The sequence below is a fragment of the Saccopteryx leptura genome, chromosome 3 (assembly GCF_036850995.1).
Source record: "Saccopteryx leptura isolate mSacLep1 chromosome 3, mSacLep1_pri_phased_curated, whole genome shotgun sequence".
NCBI classification, from domain to species: Eukaryota; Metazoa; Chordata; class Mammalia; order Chiroptera; family Emballonuridae; genus Saccopteryx; species Saccopteryx leptura.
The window spans coordinates 223,689,184-223,708,949 of NC_089505.1; the positions used below are offsets into that span (position 1 = coordinate 223,689,184).

General features: G+C 45.6%; 1 long non-coding RNA gene across 1 annotated transcript in view; it reads left to right on the forward strand.

The window, feature by feature from the left end:
• The first annotated feature begins 3,632 nt into the window (after nt 1-3,632).
• The window catches only part of LOC136397831 (uncharacterized), a 66,624-nt gene continuing 50,490 nt past the window's right edge, over nt 3,633-19,766 (forward strand). Inside the window, exon 1 of the long non-coding RNA XR_010749926.1 lies at nt 3,633-3,790. This is a non-coding gene — a long non-coding RNA (uncharacterized lncRNA). The remainder of the gene's footprint in view (nt 3,791-19,766) is intronic.

Genomic DNA, 19,766 nt, shown 5'->3' on the forward strand with positions numbered 1-19,766 from the left:
CCACCACTGGCTCTGCACCCTTGTGCAGGTTCCTGACCTTTCTTTGCTGGAAAGTGGGGATGATGTCATTACCTTCCTCATCAGGCTAATTTGAAGATCAGAGATACCTGTGCATGTTTAGGAGGCTGACTGGCACATATAAAATATTCATCAATGTGAACCATCAGTTTTCAGAAGAACCTATAATGTTCTAGAATGTGCTATCTTCAGACTGGGTACTGTCTTTAGGAGTGAAAAATTTTTATTTTCTTAATCCAATAAAACTTACATTTTTACAGTGCTTTTTTCATTGGTGAAAGAGCCTGCAGATGTTTACAGAGTGTTTCCACATTTAAAATGTCATCATTTCACTTAATCAGTTATATAAATGTCTGGTCACTGGGTTGTACACCTGAAATTAACACGTCAATTTTAATTAAAAAATAAAGAATTGTTAAAATAATAAAGACAAAACAAGAAAACAAAAACAAAAAAAAAATAAAAAATAAAATGTCATCATTATTTCCTTTCTGGTGGAACATGCAGGAATGAGCCAGCTTAATGCGAAGGCACTCTAGAACATTTCATGTTAAGTTCCAGAGGGTATTAATGTACTGGGAATTGCCTCCTTCATCTCACTCTAATGTCCTCTCCCAATTCCTGTCCCAAATGAGAAGAGCTCTGGGTAGTCAGTCAGGATTCAGACACAGCGTACACATGACACTATGTAGGGATGACCCAGTTCCACTGCCCTTTCATGGTGGTAGCTCAAATTTTTGCTTTGGAAGGAGGCTCAGTTTCATGTCTTAGGTCTTACCCTGGAATGTTCTGGAAGACTCGTTGGAACAGTGTTGCTGTGGAAGGAGCCACAAATAAAGTGATGAAGCCTTTGGCAGGGCCCTTCCAGCAGGAGGGTGTGGTTGCCACTTGGAGCCTACATTTCCCGACTATTTCAAAATTTTAAAATTCATTCCTAATGATTTAAAAATATTTTTTCAATTCCTTCAAAGACTAATAAATTGACAATACAAGTCTTCATAAATAATGCTGGCTTTCCACAGACAAGACTAAAATGAACAATGCATAACCCTCCTCAGTGGCCCCTGCAGACTTCGGCCTTATGCATGCCTCTCAGGGCAGGGCTGGACCCCACTGCCTACGATGCGTCCCTCAGGGGCTGCTCTGGAGGCTGCTGCCCCCACCTCCGCTCCCGCTTTTCCCTAAAGAAAGCACACTGCAATGAATTGCACAATAAAGGTATGTCTAACTTTCAGAAAACCAATAAGTTTTCCACTCTCCTGGAAAAACAAACAAACCAACAAACTCAAACTGCAAGAAATAAGAATATTTGGCCATTTGATTGACACAGTACAACTTTCACAGGGAGCTTAAAGTACTTGGTATTGTTTTACAGCAAATGCCCTGATTTTCTTGCTATAAGAACTGAGATACGGAATAGTAAGTGTTTTTCTCTACAGCAGGGGTCTCAAACTCGCGGCCCGCTGAACAATTTTGTGCGGCCCGCAGACTAATCCATGAAGTTCAAAATATTTTGGATAAAATTAAGTAAGCCTAGGGGCCTACTTGTATTTTTCATTTCTCTAGCATCCTAGCTTAGTTAACAGCAGTTGTGATGCGAACTACAGTTTCTGGTCGTTTTGTGACACTGAGTAAACTGCATGTACGATTGTGCTTGTTGTACTGATTTTTTTTTGTTTTCAACTGCAGTGAAAAAAGTGTTGCGTAACAGTTGCCTTTTGTAGACCTAGTGCGGCCCGCCGAATGGCTGTGACCTTGCTCTGCGGCCCACATGCTGAGTTGAGTTTGAGACCCCTGCTCTACAGTGAGCCCAACTGTAAGTGGAAACTGGGTCTGCTGACCACTCTAGGGAGTGGGCTGCTGCACACAGGTCTCCTGTCCTCCTCCAAAATGTAACTTCCTCATTTCCTCTATGGGCTTTAAGGGCATCAGGGTACAACCCACACAACAGCAGGTACTAATGCAAGGGGTTTTAAGGAATGTTTGCACACAGCTCTGTGTGCGTCACACTCCAGGAACCCTGGTTGGCATTATGCAGTCACAGCTGCTTCTGGCTTCTCAGAGGCTGCTGAGCTTCCATGGACACTTCTCATAATTTAAAAATGTGGAAAGTGGTGGGAGGCTCCCTACCTGGAGGGTCTTCCCGAAGAAAACGGACGCAGTAGCTACTTGCTGTTTGCACATAAATATTCATCAATAATATTTAAAAGTTTGCTTGTTATACCTTATAATATTCAAATCTGGGAATTGCCTCCTTCATCTCACTTTAATGTGAGCATATTCTTGAAGTCTAAGAGATGGTGTGTGGCAGCTGTGTTAAGCTTGCTTGTGGGGTTACCAGGTGTGGGTAGAAAATATTTTGTAAGTCACTTAGTGCTGAAAACAGGGCACACACCTTCATAATAAACAGCTGTCAATGCTGAGGAAGAAGATACTAAGAACAGCTCCTGGTGGCTAAATAGGCTCAAATTCAAAGCAGCCATTTTTAAACAGGAGCCTTTCCTGGAAGCCACACTTCAGGGAGAAGCCTACACTGAACTGTTTGCCTGCACTATGTTCCTGTCTTCTGAGCCAACCTTTGTAAAGGAGTTCTTGGAATCCTATTTCAACCAAAAAGACTGAGACTTTCCTAATCCAATTGGATCTGTGCAGCCACATTCCCATCAGCAGCTTCACAGACCAATTAGAGCTGCTTTATTTTGACCAATCAAGACAGTGCTTTTTGGACCAATCAAACTTCAAGGCTTTGGAATCCTTATTTGCATGAGGACAGACCAGTCAGAGACTGAGGGTGCAGATTTCTCTCTATATAAGTCCACTATCCTCTGGCGCAGGTACCACACTTTTCCTTTCCAAAATTAAAGACTATATTTCACCAAATATTAAAGACTATATTTCCCTGTAGTGGACCAAAGTGTAGGAGGGCAGCCTGGACTGTGGGCCGTCTCCCACTAGGGTCACCTCACAGCTCTGCTGCTTTATAATTGAGCTGTAATGCTGTTGAGCTGTTCCACAATTGAAATGTTTGTGCTGAATAAATTTCTTTCTTCCATACGCCCCAAATGGAGAATTCTTATTGGCATTGAATTGGCACCAATGACCATCAGCTGAAGCAGCTTTGAACAGATCATGATTTTTCAATTCTATGATTTATTGAATCAGAAGAGGATATGCAGAAGAAAACGGTAAATCCAACTTCCTAAGAGAGTAAGACATTATCCTATTCAACTCCCTTCCCTGAAATGCTTTGAGAAGAACAAGAGTTTCAAGCACAAGCTTTGTGATACATTATAAAATTTCAGTGTGTGTTTGAAATTCAAATGTTATTTTTCAGTCGTTCTCAACTGTCCCAAATAAATCCCTTCCCCTGGGGCGACATGGGAGGTCGTGTGTCTCTCTGCCAAGGCCAGGAAGGCTGTCCTTCCAGGAAGGGCTGCATAGACCCTGGGAACCAACCAGCCAGCTCACAAGAATGAAGAGAATGTTGGGAGAGGAAGTGGTGGCTGTGAGTCAGCATGAGTCATCTCGTTCCAATGAGAATGAAGACTGAGGTGTGTGCCTCTTTCTTTCTTTACTTTTTTTTTTTTTTTTTTTTGTCTCAATCGTACGGACATCATTGGGAATGGAGGGAAATAAGTGACTGTAAGGTTGTTGCTGTTTAACTTTTAAACAAATATTCCAGGCAGGCTGTGCCTGAGCCTGTGTCTGTTTCCAGATTGTTGCTGCATTGCTGCACTGTTTCTGGGAAGGTGGAGCCATCAGCTTTTCCCTGGTGAGTATGTTTCTGTCATTTTTATGATCATTTCTTCTATTTACCTCAAAATCTCCACTGTATCAAAGCTGTTGCATTTGAAGTGGACACTCTTTCATTCAGACTTGGAGGAGCCATCGTTTTAGAGACGTGGCTGCCTCTGTCCCCACCCACATAGCTACTATATTTTAGCCTGATTGGGGAAGTTTCTGAGTTGATAATTGTGAGACTGTAGATACTTGTCGTATAGTATGTCGTCTTGGAAGAGACAGGGATGCTTGTCTGAAAAAGCGGCTGTTGGAGACTCCTGTCTGGGGCCACAGTGAAGCTCAGAGATGGAGGTGGGGATCTGTGCTAGCACCCGGTGCTGAGGTTGGGCTGCTTCCGCCTCTCGGAGCTGGAGGAAACAGCTTCTGAGCAATTTCTGGCCTCATGGTCTGAGCTGCCCAGCTTGAGTTCAAGAAATACAACGGAGAGGCAAAATGTTGACTTCCCTCTCTAAAGGTATATGAATGATTTCTGGGGATTTTTTGTATGGCTTTTCTTTTCCCTTAACCCTGAACATCACGAACTGTTGTAGAATCAGAAAGAAAAATTGCTGGGCTGAGGACAAGGCAGCTGGGCTGTGGAGGCCCGAGATGACCCTGATGTATGTTTCTCAGATTGTTACTATTCTGATCAGGCTTAGCTTTACTGTCAAGTAAAATACAAGAAATACATATATATATATATATATATATATATATATATATATATATATATATATATATAATCGTTCTAGTTACCGTAAATGAAACAGTTAAAATGTCATAAAGACCTTATGATACACACTTTTTGAATTTGCTTAAAAAGCTGCACATCAGTAAGCAGAGTATGACAGAGAAGGTTTTTCAGTGCAGTCATTTGAGTGTGTGGGCTTCCTGGGTTAATAATGAGTCAGCACCCAATTTCTAAAATTGAAGCAGCTAAGCAAAGGTTCGATCATCCCCCAGCACAACACACTGGCTGGCTGCCCCTTTTAGGAGAATTTGGCTCTCTGGTTCTTTGGTTAAAATCAACTTTGGCTGCCTCCCCTGTCTGGGTGCCTCCAGCTTTGGTCCCAGCTCTGCTGTGTGCCACAGAGAGGCCCCTTCGCAGCAGGGTCCCGGGGCCAGGACCAGCTCCTTTAGTTGATGGTGGCAATTTTTAGGTTGAGTATACACTTTATTAAATAAAAAATGCAGAGTTCATGATGGGGTAGGGTGGGTCAGGGCTGAAGCTGCCTCTGGTGTCCTGAGATGTCACACCCACTGAGGGACCATGTGGGGGAGGCGCTCACAGCTTGAGCTTCACGCAGGCACTGTGCATGGGTGTGTAGGGTGGGAAGACTGTCCACTTGAAATCAGAGAGCAGGATTACCTTCCTCAAACCCTACTCTTCCTATCTGTAAGTTGGAGGAGTGTATAGAAAATTAAAAATAAGAGAAGATAAGGTAAAATAATTGGGGTTGCAGGCAGGCAGCTTAAGGGCCAAGTGCAGTCCTGTTTGCATGCATTCCCCCACCGAGTCTGGTTGGACCTGCCCAGGATTGTTTTTTTGTGCTTGTTTGACAGTGGGTCAAGTCCCAAATCCCATTGCTTGGCCTCTGAAACGCTCAGGCTTCCAGACTGTGGACATGCCTGCCTTAGAGGGTGGCAGGGAGGCTCAGAGAGTTGGCATCTGCCAAGTGCTTCCCAGAGTCTGGACATAGAAGAGCCTCAGCAACCTTAGCTCTATTAGCTTCTGCTCAGACCTGTCCCCTGAAGGCCTTAGACTTTTGGCCCATGCATTGGTGCCGTGACTTTTCAAGCAGGATCTTGCCATCCCAATGAAGCCAGGGACTGTTCCACAGCAGAGTCACGGCCATGCTATTGTCAACCTGGGGCCTCAGCAAAGCAGACCCCAAGGGTTTCCAAGGTGGGCAATCAGCTGGCCTCTCTCTCTTGGCTGTCGTCCTCAGAAGTGTCCAGGGAATGGCCATCTTAGTGGAGAAAAGGGCCTGTGGAGGGCAGCTGCCTACCTGAGGTGGAGCCTCCGCACTTCCCACACAAGCACTTTCTTCTGTCCTCATTTTAGAGATCACCTGAGGTTGGGTGTGTGTTGATCCCCAGGTCCTATGTCTTTAAATTCTCCCAGATAAGCACAGCTGGGCAGTGACTTTAGGTGGCTGATTTCTAGCCATTGAGTGTCTTCTTTTATATAGAATTTGGGCAGTTGAATGGAGGTTGGCAGTTGACTCACCTTTTAATCATGAGAAAGAAGCCAGCAGTGAACTGATATTATCACTTTGTAATCAGGAGAGTTATTTTATTTTATTTTATTTTTTTTATAATAATTTTATTTTTTTAATGGGGTGACATCAATAAATCAGGATACATATATTCAAAGATAACAAGTCCAGGTTATCTTGTCGTTCAATTATGTTGCATACCCATCACCCAAAGTCAGATTGTCCTCTGTCACCTTCTATCTTGTCTTCTTTGTGCCCCTCCCCCTCCCCCTTTCCCTCTCCCATTCCCCCCTCCCCCCCGTAACCACCACACTCTTATCAATGTCTCTTAGTCTCACCTTTATGTCCCACCTACGTATGGAATAATGCAGTTCCTGGTTTTTTCTGATTTACTTATTTCGCTTTGTATCATGTTATCAAGATCCCACCATTTTGCTGTAAATGTTCCGATGTCATCATTTCTTATGGCTGAGTAGTATTCCATAGTGTATATGTGCCACATCTTCTTTATCCAGTCATCTATTGACGGGATTTTTGGTTGTTTCCATGTCCTGGCCACTGTGAACAATGCTACAATAAACATGGGGCTGCGTGTGTCTTTATGTATCAATGTTTCTGAGATTTTGGGGTATATACCCAGTAGAGGGATTGCTGGGTCATAAGGTAGTTCTATTTTCAGTTTTTTGAGGAACCACCATACTTTCTTCCATAATGGTTGTACTACTTTACATTCCCACCAACAGTGTATGAGGGTTCCTTTTTAGGAGAGTTATTTTAAAAGGCCAGAGATAAGGCCATGATCGTGTCTGAAAATAGAGAATTTATTAATATAATCTGCTTTGTCATTTTCCAACTACCAAGAAGAGCTGCCTCTGAGTGTGGATGGGGCAGTGAGGGAAGGGGAGGGGAGCATTCTGCGAGAGGGACTGAGCCCACACTTAGTAGAACATCTTAGCAGAAAGAGAATGCTGGCAGTTTGATGGCATTTGGAAGTTTCTTAGAGCCCTGTTGTCAGGTGCCCTCAGCCAGGGAAAGGCTTATCATGGCTTGTTGGCTCTACCTTCGCTCTACCTTTGTCAACACCTGACCTGGTCTCTCCTGACTTCCTGTGGGCAGGTTTCCTAGGTACCTGAGAGGTGTCTCCACTACTGGCTGCCATGTGGTGAGCTCAACCTGTGTTGAGCAAGCTACAGTTCTTGGTGTCCCACCTTCTTCATGGTGAAATGTGAATGGAAATAGGACCTGCCTTGTGGGTTCTTGTAAAGATCAGCTGATGATTGCTTAGCACATGAATTACAAGAGGCTCAATAACTATGGAGAATACGTTCACTGACTGGAAAATGTAACAGACACCTTTGTACCTCTACCTGGGTTCTGCCCCACCAGCATCCATAGGTATTAGCTCTCATGTCCCTGACATGAGAGCCCTCCCATGTCATCAATTCCATGGTGTGTTTTGCCTTTGCAAGAGAGTTATTGATAAATGTGAAATGCTTCTTGGCTCTCTTCAGGAAAACCTGGGGTTCTAGATGTCAGGGTAGTCATTACTATCACATCATCATGACAATAACCATCTCTGTCACCCTCACTATCATCACCATTGTCACGATCATCATCATCATCATCATCATCATCATGTCACCATCATCAGTGTTTTCAACAACATCTTTACACTAAAAACAGTTCTCATCTTATTCAGCCCAACTGCATGATAGTAACTCTCTGTGACTACCTTTACCTCCCAACACACACACACACACACACACACACACACACACACACACACACACCCTGGAAGAAAGGAAGGATGGACGGTTACTTAATCACTCAAGGTCCAGGATTCTCAGGCAGTGTACCTGGCAGAGCAGCATCAGCAGGAGAGGAAAGTCGGGACAAGCAGGGGAACAGGAAAGTTCTGAGTGTGATCCAGCAACCTGAGTCCACAGGCCAAAAAACCCAGGACCACCAGCCTCAGGCTTGCCCCCAAGGTGGAAGCAGTGGATTCTGGACTCATGCTTCCTGTCTAAAGCCTGCAAAGTCAACCTCTGGCTATTTGAAAATATCGCAGTCCACGGAGCTGACTAATACCGAAAATATTAAGTAAAACACAGTTAAAACTAAAACCACGGAGTGCATAACATGACCTTCCCTTGTCAATTCTGAAGATAATTCATGATCATGCAATGCCTTGGAGCCGAGCTACCTCACTCATTCTGCTCGGTCTGCCTTCCCTGGTATTGACTTGACAAAGGAAGGCAGCTGGTGCTTTATACATCTCCTTTCGGAGACTTTAGGTGTAGAGTTCCAAGCCTTGGCTTTAATGAGTCGCTCAGTGTGACATAATGGAGAATTTCCCCCCTGTGCCACAGTGCCAAGGATGGGCAGTGGCATGCTGAGTCCAGGGCTGCAGGGAGGATTGAGTTCTTCATGAGATGCAGGAGAATTCTGGTTAGACCACAGAGCTCAGGAAAGGGGAAATCAGCACAGATCAGAAGGAAGTTGGGTGCCCAGGACAAAAGAGCTGGCAGCATGCTTGGCTGGTCTCAGAGGAGTCCTCTGATTTTTCTTTTTTCAGTGGGTTTTATTGCATCTTATATAATTGGAAAAATTACTGGCTATGGCATATCTCATCCATTGTGATTTTCCTGCTTGTCTTTTGCTTTCAGAATTGGTTACCCTGCAGGTGAGGGCTTTTGCTACAGACTTCTAGCCTTCCCCTCACCCCAACCCATCCTTTCCAAAATTTAACATACTTAAAATATTGCAATTTTTAATGAAGGCAGGAATGTATTGTTATAGCTGTTTTCAGTGGACAAATTACAGAGTGTGAGAGGGATGCAGTCATAATTCAGTTAGATATAAATAAAAGCTTTACAAAATAGCAGTGGCTCCAACAAGGGTCAAACTTTCCTTCAGATAGAAAAAGATAAGAGGCAGGCTGTCCAGGGTGAAGGTCAACAAGCAGCTTGTTCATTCATCTCCCTGCTTTGCCCTCTAAGCATTGGCTGCCTTCTTCAAAGTTGTCTTATGGTTTCAACAATGCTGCTAGAACTGCAGCCATCACCACTGCATTCCATACAGGAGGCAGTGAAGGAAAGGAGTTGGATGGGGGACAAACACTTAAGTATTTTGGATACCTGGCTCCTTTAAGGGGCTTTCCTAGAATCCCCAGCTAAGCCTTTCAGCCTCCATTTTTCATTCACACATTATCTGTAAAGGAGCCTGGGAAATGTCATTTTTTAACTGCTGCCCCTGACAACACAGGAAGCAGAGGAAAATGGATATAGGGCGGGCAACAAGCAGTCTCCATGGCAGAGTGCTCCTGAAGACAGCTAGATTCTCAGTCTTTTAATGGACTCAGGGACCAGTCACTTAGTTCCTCTGTGACTAGGGTCTACTCTGAAATAACCACATTGCTCACATCATACACATCAGGACAGGTAGAGAGACTGTACCCCTGGCTTTAAGAGCTTTGAACAACTTGAAGGAAGGCATTCAAAGGGACAGAATCATTGTTTGATTTTTGTGTTTTATCTAAATAGAATTTCTTTTCATTCATGGCTTATTTTATTCAGTAAAATAATGGTTATATGAACACTGCTTTGTTTATTTAGTGCTTACTTGGCACCAGGCACTATTCTGTGTGCTTTGCAAATAGGACTTTGCTTAGTCTTCACAGAATAGTGTGTGGCCAGAGGCAGATTAAGGTCGGTTGAGGCCCTGGGCACAGAAAAAAATATTGGGCCCCTTAAAGAGAGAGAGAGAGAGAGAGAGAGAGAGAGAGAGACAGGGAAAATAAAAATACATGTTAATCATATTTTTAAATAAATAAAAAAATATTATGTACTATTAATGTTAAAATTGCATATATGAAACCAAACTTGGTGTCATTAGAAAAAAGTGTAAAGTTGGGGTTTTGCAGGGCCCTTGAGAAGTCAGGGCTCAGGGCGCACTCCATTAAATCTGCCTCTGTGTGTGGCAATTATCAGTGTCATTCCTATCATCCAGGCACAGAGGTATTAAGGAAGACACTGTTGTTTGGTGGAGGAGCTCGGCTTGGAAGCCAACAGTCTGGTTCTTTGCTCCAGGGATGTGAGGATGACCTGTCAGGCATACTCTCTCCTGTTTATGTCTTTCTGGTGAAATAAACATGAAGCCAATACTGTCAAGCTGTCTTCAGAGCCCCAGGAGATGAGCACATGGCTGTGGGGCTGCTTCACCCCCTCAGCACCTCCAGCCATGAGGGACCACATTGTGGACTCAAGCTCAAGCTGAGCCCTCTGTCCCAGAGGACACACTGTGAACCTTGGCTGTGTCTGGACTCAGGACTCACCCCTGCTTGCAGCTGGCTCTTTTGGAACATCCGTGCTTGAGTCAGGGCCACACCCTTCCAGTCCTGGGTGTAGCCAGGACACTATCCAGGCCTGGCTGCAAAGGCAAGGTGACAGTCCAGCAAAGTACGGAGTGGCTGACATAGATGGAGCTCAGCTTCAAGGAACAGGGTTTATTCATATATTTCAACCCAGTTAATGGCCGGAGCAGGTGGAACCGCACAACCTCTGTGCTCTACCACCTCAGTACCTGGTGGCTAAGTTAGGCCATGAGGATGCATGAGGACAGGATGGATTGTCTGCTGTTCCACCTGGGACTGAGTGCCCTCCTGTGCTTCCCTGCTCTGTACCACCTCAGGGCCCTGCTTTACTCCTCTGTCTGCCAGCTCCTTTACAGCTAAAGTGGCTAGTGGGTAGTTGGGAGTTTTAGGAAAGCTTCTGAAAGGAGTCTGACATCTAAGAGGCTTGACCTTTTATCCTCCTCCCACCCCCCGCCCCGTGTGGAATGCAGAGGCATTGGCTGGAGTTCCAGAAGGCTTATTGAAACCATAAGACAACTTGGAAGAAGGAAGCCAATGGTCAGTATAGCAGAGAAGTCACAGGCCTTTGGGAGGCAGGGTACTTTGCCTGGAGATGTGACTATTTTTGGAGTGGTTTTACCTGCATGATTTAGAGGGAGGTAGAAAAAATCACTGCTGAGACTTAACCTGCAGGTCAGAGGAGAGGATGTGTTGGGGTATCAGGGTCCCTTCTGTGTGGAGCTGCTTTTCCTGTCTCTCGTGTAATGGACAAGGACTTAGGGCTGTGCAGTGACTTCCATGGGCCCCGGTGATTTTGCTTTCATTGCCTCTTTGTCATGAAAAACATACTGTGACTGTCTTAGCATAAAAATGAATGTCATCCAGACAGGATTCATTATTATATATTCATTTGCATTATATTCAGGGTTTCTTCTTTTTTTATGTGTGTGACAGAGACAGAGAGAGAGAGAGGGACAGACAAGGACAGACAGACAGGAAGGGAGAGAGTTGTGAAGCATCAATTCTTTGTTGTGGCTCCTTAGTCTCCTTAGTTGTTCGTTGATTGCTTTGTCATATGTGCCTTGACCGGGGGGCTGCAGCAGAGCAAGTGACCCCTTGCTCAAGCCAGCGACCTTTGGGCTCAAGCTAGTGACCATGGGGTCCTGTCTATGATGCCACGCTCAAGCCAGTGACCCTGAGCTCAAGCTGGTGAGCCTGTGCTCTAGCCATATGAACCCGTGCTCAAGCCAGTGACCTCAGGGTTTTGAACTTGGGTTCTCTGAGTCCCAGTCCAATGCTCTATCCACTGCGCCACCACCTGGTCAGGCGGGGGTTTCTTCTAATTTTAAAATAAATTAAAACATTTTATTTGAAGAGCATTATGGGCCCCAGGCATTGTCCGCTCTGTGCCTTATGCATAGGTCAGACCTGGAGGGCTAGAGCTACCACAGCAGGGCTTTGTCATAGACACAGAGGCTGGTTCCTGGAGGGGCCACCTCTCAACTGTGGGTGCAGGCCTTTGCCCCGGGCAAGCCCGAGGAGCAGCTCTGCCTGCTCCAGTCCTGTGGACTGGCCGCTGGAGGGGCGGCCATGGCAGTGTGACGAAGCCAGCCTGCTACCCACTGCATGGTAACTTGCTCAGCACTGGTTGGCCTCAGTTTCCTTGTAGTGAAATAAGAACACAGGAGTAATTACCACAGAGGGTTATTTCAAGGGTGGAGTTACTGCATAAAAAATTCTTAGAAAAGTCTTGTACATCATGGGTATTCAATAGTTAGTAGTTATTAGGGAACTGAGGCCTTCTTGCCACTTAACTACTGACTGTAGTAGACTTTCTCTGGGCCTGGACCTCCATCCCCACCGTGGCTCATTGGCTCCAGTTGTGGCCTCCTGGGAATTCCACAGTCCTGTCTCAGTGGCTCATTTCCTGCAGGCCCAGGGCAGAGTTAGCTATACAGCCCTGAACAACTGGGGAAAGAAGTTCAATTTTCCATCCATTCATTCACTCACTCACCTCACTCACTCAGTCATTATTCAACAGTGTGTATGGAGAATTATGGAGGCAGCCGATAAACAAATGTGGCTGTAAAGAGGGTGTTGGAAGAGGGAAGCGGACGGTACGGGGAGGGGCTTCTCATGTCTGGGGTGGGCTCGAGCTTCAGCTGAGGAGATGTTTGAGAGGAGATCTGACAGGCATATATATTTTATTTTCATTCTTTTTTAAAAAATGTTTATACAACTAAATGGAACTAAGTGGAACAATAAATTGATGCTTCTCTTTTTCTCTCTCTCTTCCTCTCTCTCAAATCAATTTAAAAAATTAAAAATTTATTGGGGTAAGATTGGTTAATAAAATTATATAGGTCTCAGGTATACAACTCTATGATATATCAACTGTATCTTGTATTGTGTGTTCACAACCTCAATGACAGCATTTCCTTTGTTTTTCCTGGATGGACAATACAGCTGGCATAGAGTCCTGTCTCCCCTTGCTGTCTGTATGTCCACAAGAGAATCACCAAGCCTCTCTGATCCTCTGTACAGCATGGGTGAGATGACCTTCAATGGCAGGTGCCCCACAACCCAGACTCTGGGTTGAAAGGCACAAAGGCACTGTTTTCCATGATAGTTTCCCTACATGAGCTCCCAAGGGGCTATTTAATCTATGTTTAACCCCTTCTCTCCTTCCAGAAACAGTACAGTAAAACCCCTACTGAGAAGATGTTCCTTAAAGAATCCAGCCTGTGTCCTGACTTTTACACATTTTGGATCTAGCCCTGCCCCCCAAAGCCACTTAATCACAGCCATAACAATAGTCATGGTCATAATTCAACACATTCGGTAATATTCTTTGAGCAATTATTCTGTCCTCAAACTGCTGAATTACAACACAAACCCGGGCTTCATCTGGAGCCCTTCCAACCGTGGGTGTGACCTCTGTGGTCAAGCTCCTCCTTCTTCCCACATTTCCCCAGAGATGCAGCGTGCAGTGAGGTGAGCAGCGCCCCTCACCATGCGCTGCCCTCTGCGGAACAAGCCGCAGATTTCTGATGTCCCTCTTCATGTGAGCAGTGGCCTCCCTTGTACTGAACATTGTACAGGTGGAGGTTCTGGCCAACACACCCGGCAGTGGACCCACACTGTACTAACAGTTGGGCTGATATCCCTGCCTCTTTGTGTGAGAACACATCTCCCTCATTTTGCATTTGAGGAGCTGACTTTTTTTTTTTAACCTAAGTAGAACATTACATTATTTTTAGTTTCATCTAGATTAGGCCCATATATTCTCTAACACAACATGTGAAGCATCATGGCACCTGCAAGTCAGAGAGGTATCCCTTTTACATCTTTACCAGAAGACCTGTGGATCAGTGTGGACTGAGGGTAGAGACCTGTGGCCCTCCATAGCAATTGTCTCCAACATTGCCAGCAGCTAACCTGTTGGGACAGCTCACTGTAAAGGAACAGAGTACCTTGTGTGCAGGCTTCACTGATGCGGATGAAAAGACAGTAAAACATATACAATCAAATGAATGCTAGGATCCTCTAGTCTAGACAAATGGAGTAAATACTGAATCAGATACTGATTCAGACTTGGCCAGACTTCATGGGTAGCCATCCTGTCTCTTTCCCTCATAAGCCTTGGACAGCTGGTAATTAGGTATGAGCAGCAAGTTATCTTAAATGTCTAGCATTCGAATGCTCTGTTGTCCGCAATTGCTGTTTTAGTTGTTTATACACAGTCACATCCTTGAGGTTGTGGGTTGAGTGCGTTTCATTCAGTTCAGATATGCCTTTCAAACTGGCGCCACTGGGCTGGGCCCGTCAGACGGTGGCTGTCTTTGTGCAGCCATCCCTTTGAAGTCCCCAGAAGTGCCTACTCTACAGAGGAGAGAGCTGAGACACAGAATGAGTGCTGACTGCCACCCAGCCGCTCAAGAGGTGACTGCAAACCAGGAGGCTTTCAGTCATTGTCTTCCCTCCAGAGTGAGTGTCACCTTCTCTATACTCACTGGCTGAGTCCATCACAGGGGACACTTGCACAGAACAGGATCAGTCACTTGAGAGGGACCAAGGACTGCCTCCCTGAATCCTTACATTGCCTTTAAAGTTGTGCAGCCCTCTCTCAGTTTGTCCCTACCTTCACCTGCACTCTGGTTACCAAAATTATTAGAATCTTCCAACTCTAATTTTTAGCATTTTCTGTGAAAACAGATAGTCATGGACTTCTTACTAAAATGAAAATTGTTCATATTTAAGAAAATAGTGTTCCAAAATTACCTGAGCAAACCGATTAAAAAGACTATTGCAGTTACTCCCTGCTCTGCTGATGAGAAAGAGGGGTCCCTTGGTTCTCATGGGATGCTTTAATTTATATCTGCTGCAGGTCATAGGGAAGACTAACCATGTTACCTAAAATGCAGGTAGTGAATCTATTTCATTTGAAAAGGGCTTCTGGCAGTCATTGGGATGAATTTAATATTTATGGGGCCCTCTAATGGACAGGCATGTGCGGGCTGCTTCGCATCTGTTAGTGTGTTTAACCCCATCTTCTCCCTACGAGGACTAGTGTGGTCAACCTGGGTTGCAGATGAGCAGACTGAGGCTCTGAAGAATTGGAGGGTGCACAGCTCAAGGCAGAGCTAGAATTCTCATGCTTATCCTAAGCACCTTGATCTACAAGAGGCCCTACTTCTGGTGTTGCTGGGTTGTATTTTTCAAGACCACACACAGATTATAGCCTTTAGGATCATTAAGTCTACTGTTTCCAAGGGAAGACAACCTTTTTTGCAGGCACTGTGAGGCAGCTATTCCTTAGCCTCAGGGCACCTCTCCAGGAGCTGTGCAGTCAGTGGTGGGAACACCCTGCCGTGGCACCTCAAGGTGATCACCTGGGAGGGATGCTCAAGTGGTGCTGACCTCAGTCAACGCTTTTGAGATGAACACACAGAATGTCTCTCTCTCTCTCTCTCTCTTTTTGTATTTTTCCAGAGTGAGAAGTGGGGAGACAGAGACAGACTCCTGCATGTGCTGGACCGGGATCCACCCGGCATGCCCACCAGGGGGCAATGCTTTGCCCACCTGGGGCATTGCTCCATTGCAGCTGGAGCCATTCAACACCTGAGGCGGAGGCCATGCAGCCATCCTCAGCACCTGGGCCAACTTTGCTCCAATGGAGCCTTGGCTGAGGGAGAGGAAGAGAGAGACAGAGAGGAAGGAGGGGGGGTGGAGAAGCAGATGGGCGCTTCTCCTGTGTGCCCTGGCCAGGAATCAAACCCAGGACTTCCACATGCCAGGCCGATACTCTACTGCTGAGCCAACTGGCCAGGGCCAGAATGTGTCTTTTAATCTGCAAATGTGAATAGGAAAAAGAGTTTCCAGCTTTCACTAATTTTTCTTTAATAAAGTTCAAAATTGAAACTATATGTAAAGGTGTTCAGTGAAAAGCATACACTTACACCCACCATCTCTCTTCCAGCCAGAGAGGAAGGGACTTACATAGAGGGAAGTCTCTGTTTCTAGTCCCTGAACGACCCATTCTCATGCAAATGAGGACTCCAAATATTCAGTTTGATCGATTTAAAAGGCACTGTCCTGATTGGTCAGAAATAAGCTGTTATAATTGGTCAGTAAAGAAGCTGATGGAGCTATAGCTGCACAATTCCAAATGGATGGAGAAAGCCTCAGTCCTATTGGTTGAAAAAGAACTCCTGGAACTTCTTTTTTTTTTTAAATTTATTTTTAAATTTTTATCAATTTTCATTTATTGTGTTAACATGGACCCAAGTGTCCCACTCAATATAACATCTTCACCCCCACCCCCATGTTCCTCATTACAACTTTGTCCCTGTCCCCTAAATCCCTCTCCCCTTACCTCTGGGATTTGCTGTCCTGCTATCTGTATCTATGTCTATATATTTATAATTTCTTAATAAGGGCTGGCTCAGATTGCAGAACACAGTGCAGGCAGGCAGTTCAGTGCCGGCTTCTCCCTAAATTACAGTTTTTACTAGAAGCCCCTGTGTAGGAAATGGCTGCTAGGTGCTGTTTTTAGTAGTTATATTCCTTCTGAGGGTCCACGGGGTTCAAGTGGGGCTCCCCTTTCCCAAATGTCCTTTCAAAAAGGGGACATTTGGACACAGAGAAGGGGGTCTGTTCTCACCCAGTAGTCCAGGGGGCAGGAGGATGGGAACTTGGGGGCAAGGAGGGCTCTCTGCCCCAGTGAAGCCCCAGGGGGCCAGGGCTGAGTTGCCATCAACAAGGTCAGGCAATTCTGAGATGTGATCCCTGTGGCTGGACTTCATTCTCAGGTGACAATCTGGAAAGTGGCTGAGGGCTCAAAAGCCAAGTGGTGACTTGGACTGTGTGTTTCGTGAGGGTCTCAGACCCCCCAGAGTCAATATAATACCAAGTTGTATTTACAAACAGAGGGATGAAGAAATGAAGATTGGGTGTTCACAGAACTAATTCCAGAATTCTTCTAAATTAAACAAACCTCACAGGTGCTGTTGGTGCTCATACTGTGACAAGAGACATCACAGTCACCTTCTCTGGGCCAGGCACCATCCTAAGGGCTTCACACATTGTAGCTCCCCCAACAACCCTAAATGACAAGGCCTAAAATCACTCAGCCTCCAGTGGGGGAGCCAGAGTTCTAGGTCAGGCAGCTCCGTGCCGAAGCAACTCGGTGGACAGCTGTTCTCACAGCCTGGGCCTGTGGGGCTGCCTGGATTTTTATCTCTGAGCACCCAGGGACTGAGAGGACAGAGGCTGCCTAGAGGTCTAAGGTGGCAGATGTCTCCACTGAGACACAACTCCCATGGCTCCTTTCCGCGGGCCAGGTGGCCGGGAGCCTCTCCAAGAGGCCTTCCTGATGAGAAGTGTTTAAATCAGAAGCAGGGTTTTGAGCTGTATGGAACTCCACACTTGTAACAACCTTTAACTGGACTCTTTCTAGCACAGGCATGACACGGATGGGGAAGGAAGCAGACGGCCGTGTTTATTAAGAGGGCAACTTATTTCAGGGGAATGAATTTGCAGGACAGACAGGCAGAGGAAATGACAAAGAAAGTGAGTGGGAGTCGAGACTTTGTGAGTCATCATTTAGGCCTCTGTGTGTTATGGGGTGACCTGTGTCTCCCCGAAATGTATATGTTGAAGTTCTACCCCTGACAATAACCAGAATGAGAACTTATTTGGAAGTAGGGTCATTGTAGATGTAATTCATACTGGAGTGGGGCGACTTTTATTCCAGTACAACTGGGGTCCTTTCAAAAAGGGGACATTTGGACACAGTCACACACAGGAGAACACCATGTGAGGACAAGTGATGTTGTCCCAGACAAGGAGCCACCAGAAGCCAGATTAGAGGCCTGGGACAGATTCTCCAGTGGGAGTGTGGCCCTGAGACAGCTTAATGTCAGACTTCTCGCTTTCACAACATTTCTGTGCTTTGAGCCCCACGTGTGGCACTGGATTACAGTGAGCCTAGGAGGCAGATACAGTGAGCCCCATTCCGACGCCGCAGGAGTACCTCCAGCCCTACACAGGTCTCCATGCCAGGCCCCCAGCTCAGTGTAGACTGTCCACTCACGAGACATCTGCTGAGCATGGATGAGTGGCCAACCTGAATGCAGAAGATCAATTTTTATTCCAGTGAATAAAATGCTCTCACTTTAAACTTTCCCTGAACTACAGAGACAGAGGCTCGAAAACAAAATTTGGTCTTTGTATTTGCTTTGGGGTGAAAAAAAGAAAGAAAAGGTAAAAAACCTTCTTCAGCTTTGTCTGTGATGGGATCCTGCTCTGCGTGGATCCCAGTGCAGGACGTTTGGGGCTCACCCCTGGGCGGTGCTGGGCCACCCCCCACCCCCTTCCCCGTGAGCAGAGCAATCTAACCTCACACTGAGAACCTCATGATGGTTCGGGACTTTCACCGCAGTGTCCTGTTCCTGCCCCTCTCCCTCTCTTTGAGGCTCACTCCCCGGCACACTTACAAGGCCGGGTAGAGGCTCTGCCATGTGGCCGGAGGTCACATTTTCTGCAGGGACTTTTCTGTTTCCTAGTTATTGAACAAGGGTGACTTCAAGCTCAATGCACACACGAGGTCAACTAGCACTTCAGAAAAAAACAGGAACTGTTAATTCACGAGAATTTAAAGAAAAAGACTTTAAAGAACTGAGAATTTGCCACATTATAGTGAAAGAAGGTCAGGTTTGGGAAATGACAAAAACGAGCAATTTCACCCTGAAACCCCGGCAGAATCAGTGGAGTCGGTTACACAAGATGTAACCACACACAAACACGGGCATTTCTTAGAACACAAGGGCATTTACAGTCAGGAAGCCACTTTCAGAGTATTTCATGGAAAGTTATTTTAGTAACAAGGGTCGCTGTCAGCAATGACTCTTCGTCAAGAGAGTGAAACCTGACTTCAAAGTCAGGAAAAGAGGAGCCCAGACTCAGCACAGAGCGAGCAGCAACCGGGGCCCATGTGCTCGGTACCCAGGAGTGGCCTGACAGAGGAGGCCCTGGGAGGTGGGCAGGGGGCACATCCACTGTTGAGGAACCCTTGTTGCCACAGTTTGCTGCTATAACTGCCAGCTTTTAAGCGTTTGAGTAATTCCCCAATTGTAAAATTCAGGGCATTGTTTGAAACAAGGCAAAAATTGCATATATAAAAAAATTATGTCTGTGGGAAGTGAATGTCTTGTTCTTATAAGATAATATCTGAAAAAACTACCGGGGTTCCAGGTGGGAGGTGTGCTAGGGTGGAGGTGCTAGGTGAAGGCCCCAGGACGGAGGGGAGCTAGCGGAGCCCAGGAGGTGGGGCACCGAGAGCAGGTGGGGGACCCGGGACTAGAAAGGAAGTGATGCCTGTGTGCCTCCTGCTAGGGCCTCTGCAGTTCCATTCAGGTTTCTGTCCTCTGCATTAGTTTAATCATTGCACAAGTAACAACATAATTCCTCTTTAAAATTCAGAATAGGTACAGTTCCTTGGAATCCTTTGCTCATTTCTCTGTGGTCACCTACCTTTGTGGTCACAATTGTCTCTCTTTGGAAGGGCTCTGCCTCTAGGGTATATTTAAAATCTGCCCTCCTTGCTGGAGAGTTATGGCATAAATCTGATGAAATTGTAGTTATGCATTGTAAAAACTAAAGGATTAAACCCAGCTTTCAGAAATATTAATTTTAAAAACAAATATATAAACTAACAGATGGTTCCACAAAGAGTAGATTTAAAGGAGGTTTGTGGTCTTTTATAAATTTCCTGCTCATATTCTTTACTCTTCCTTCCTTCCTTCCCCCTCCACCCTTTTTGGTTGTGGTTCTGTAAGAGTTCTTTAATATTCTGGGTTTTAAATGTTTGCTAGAAATGTGGCAAATATTTTCTTTCA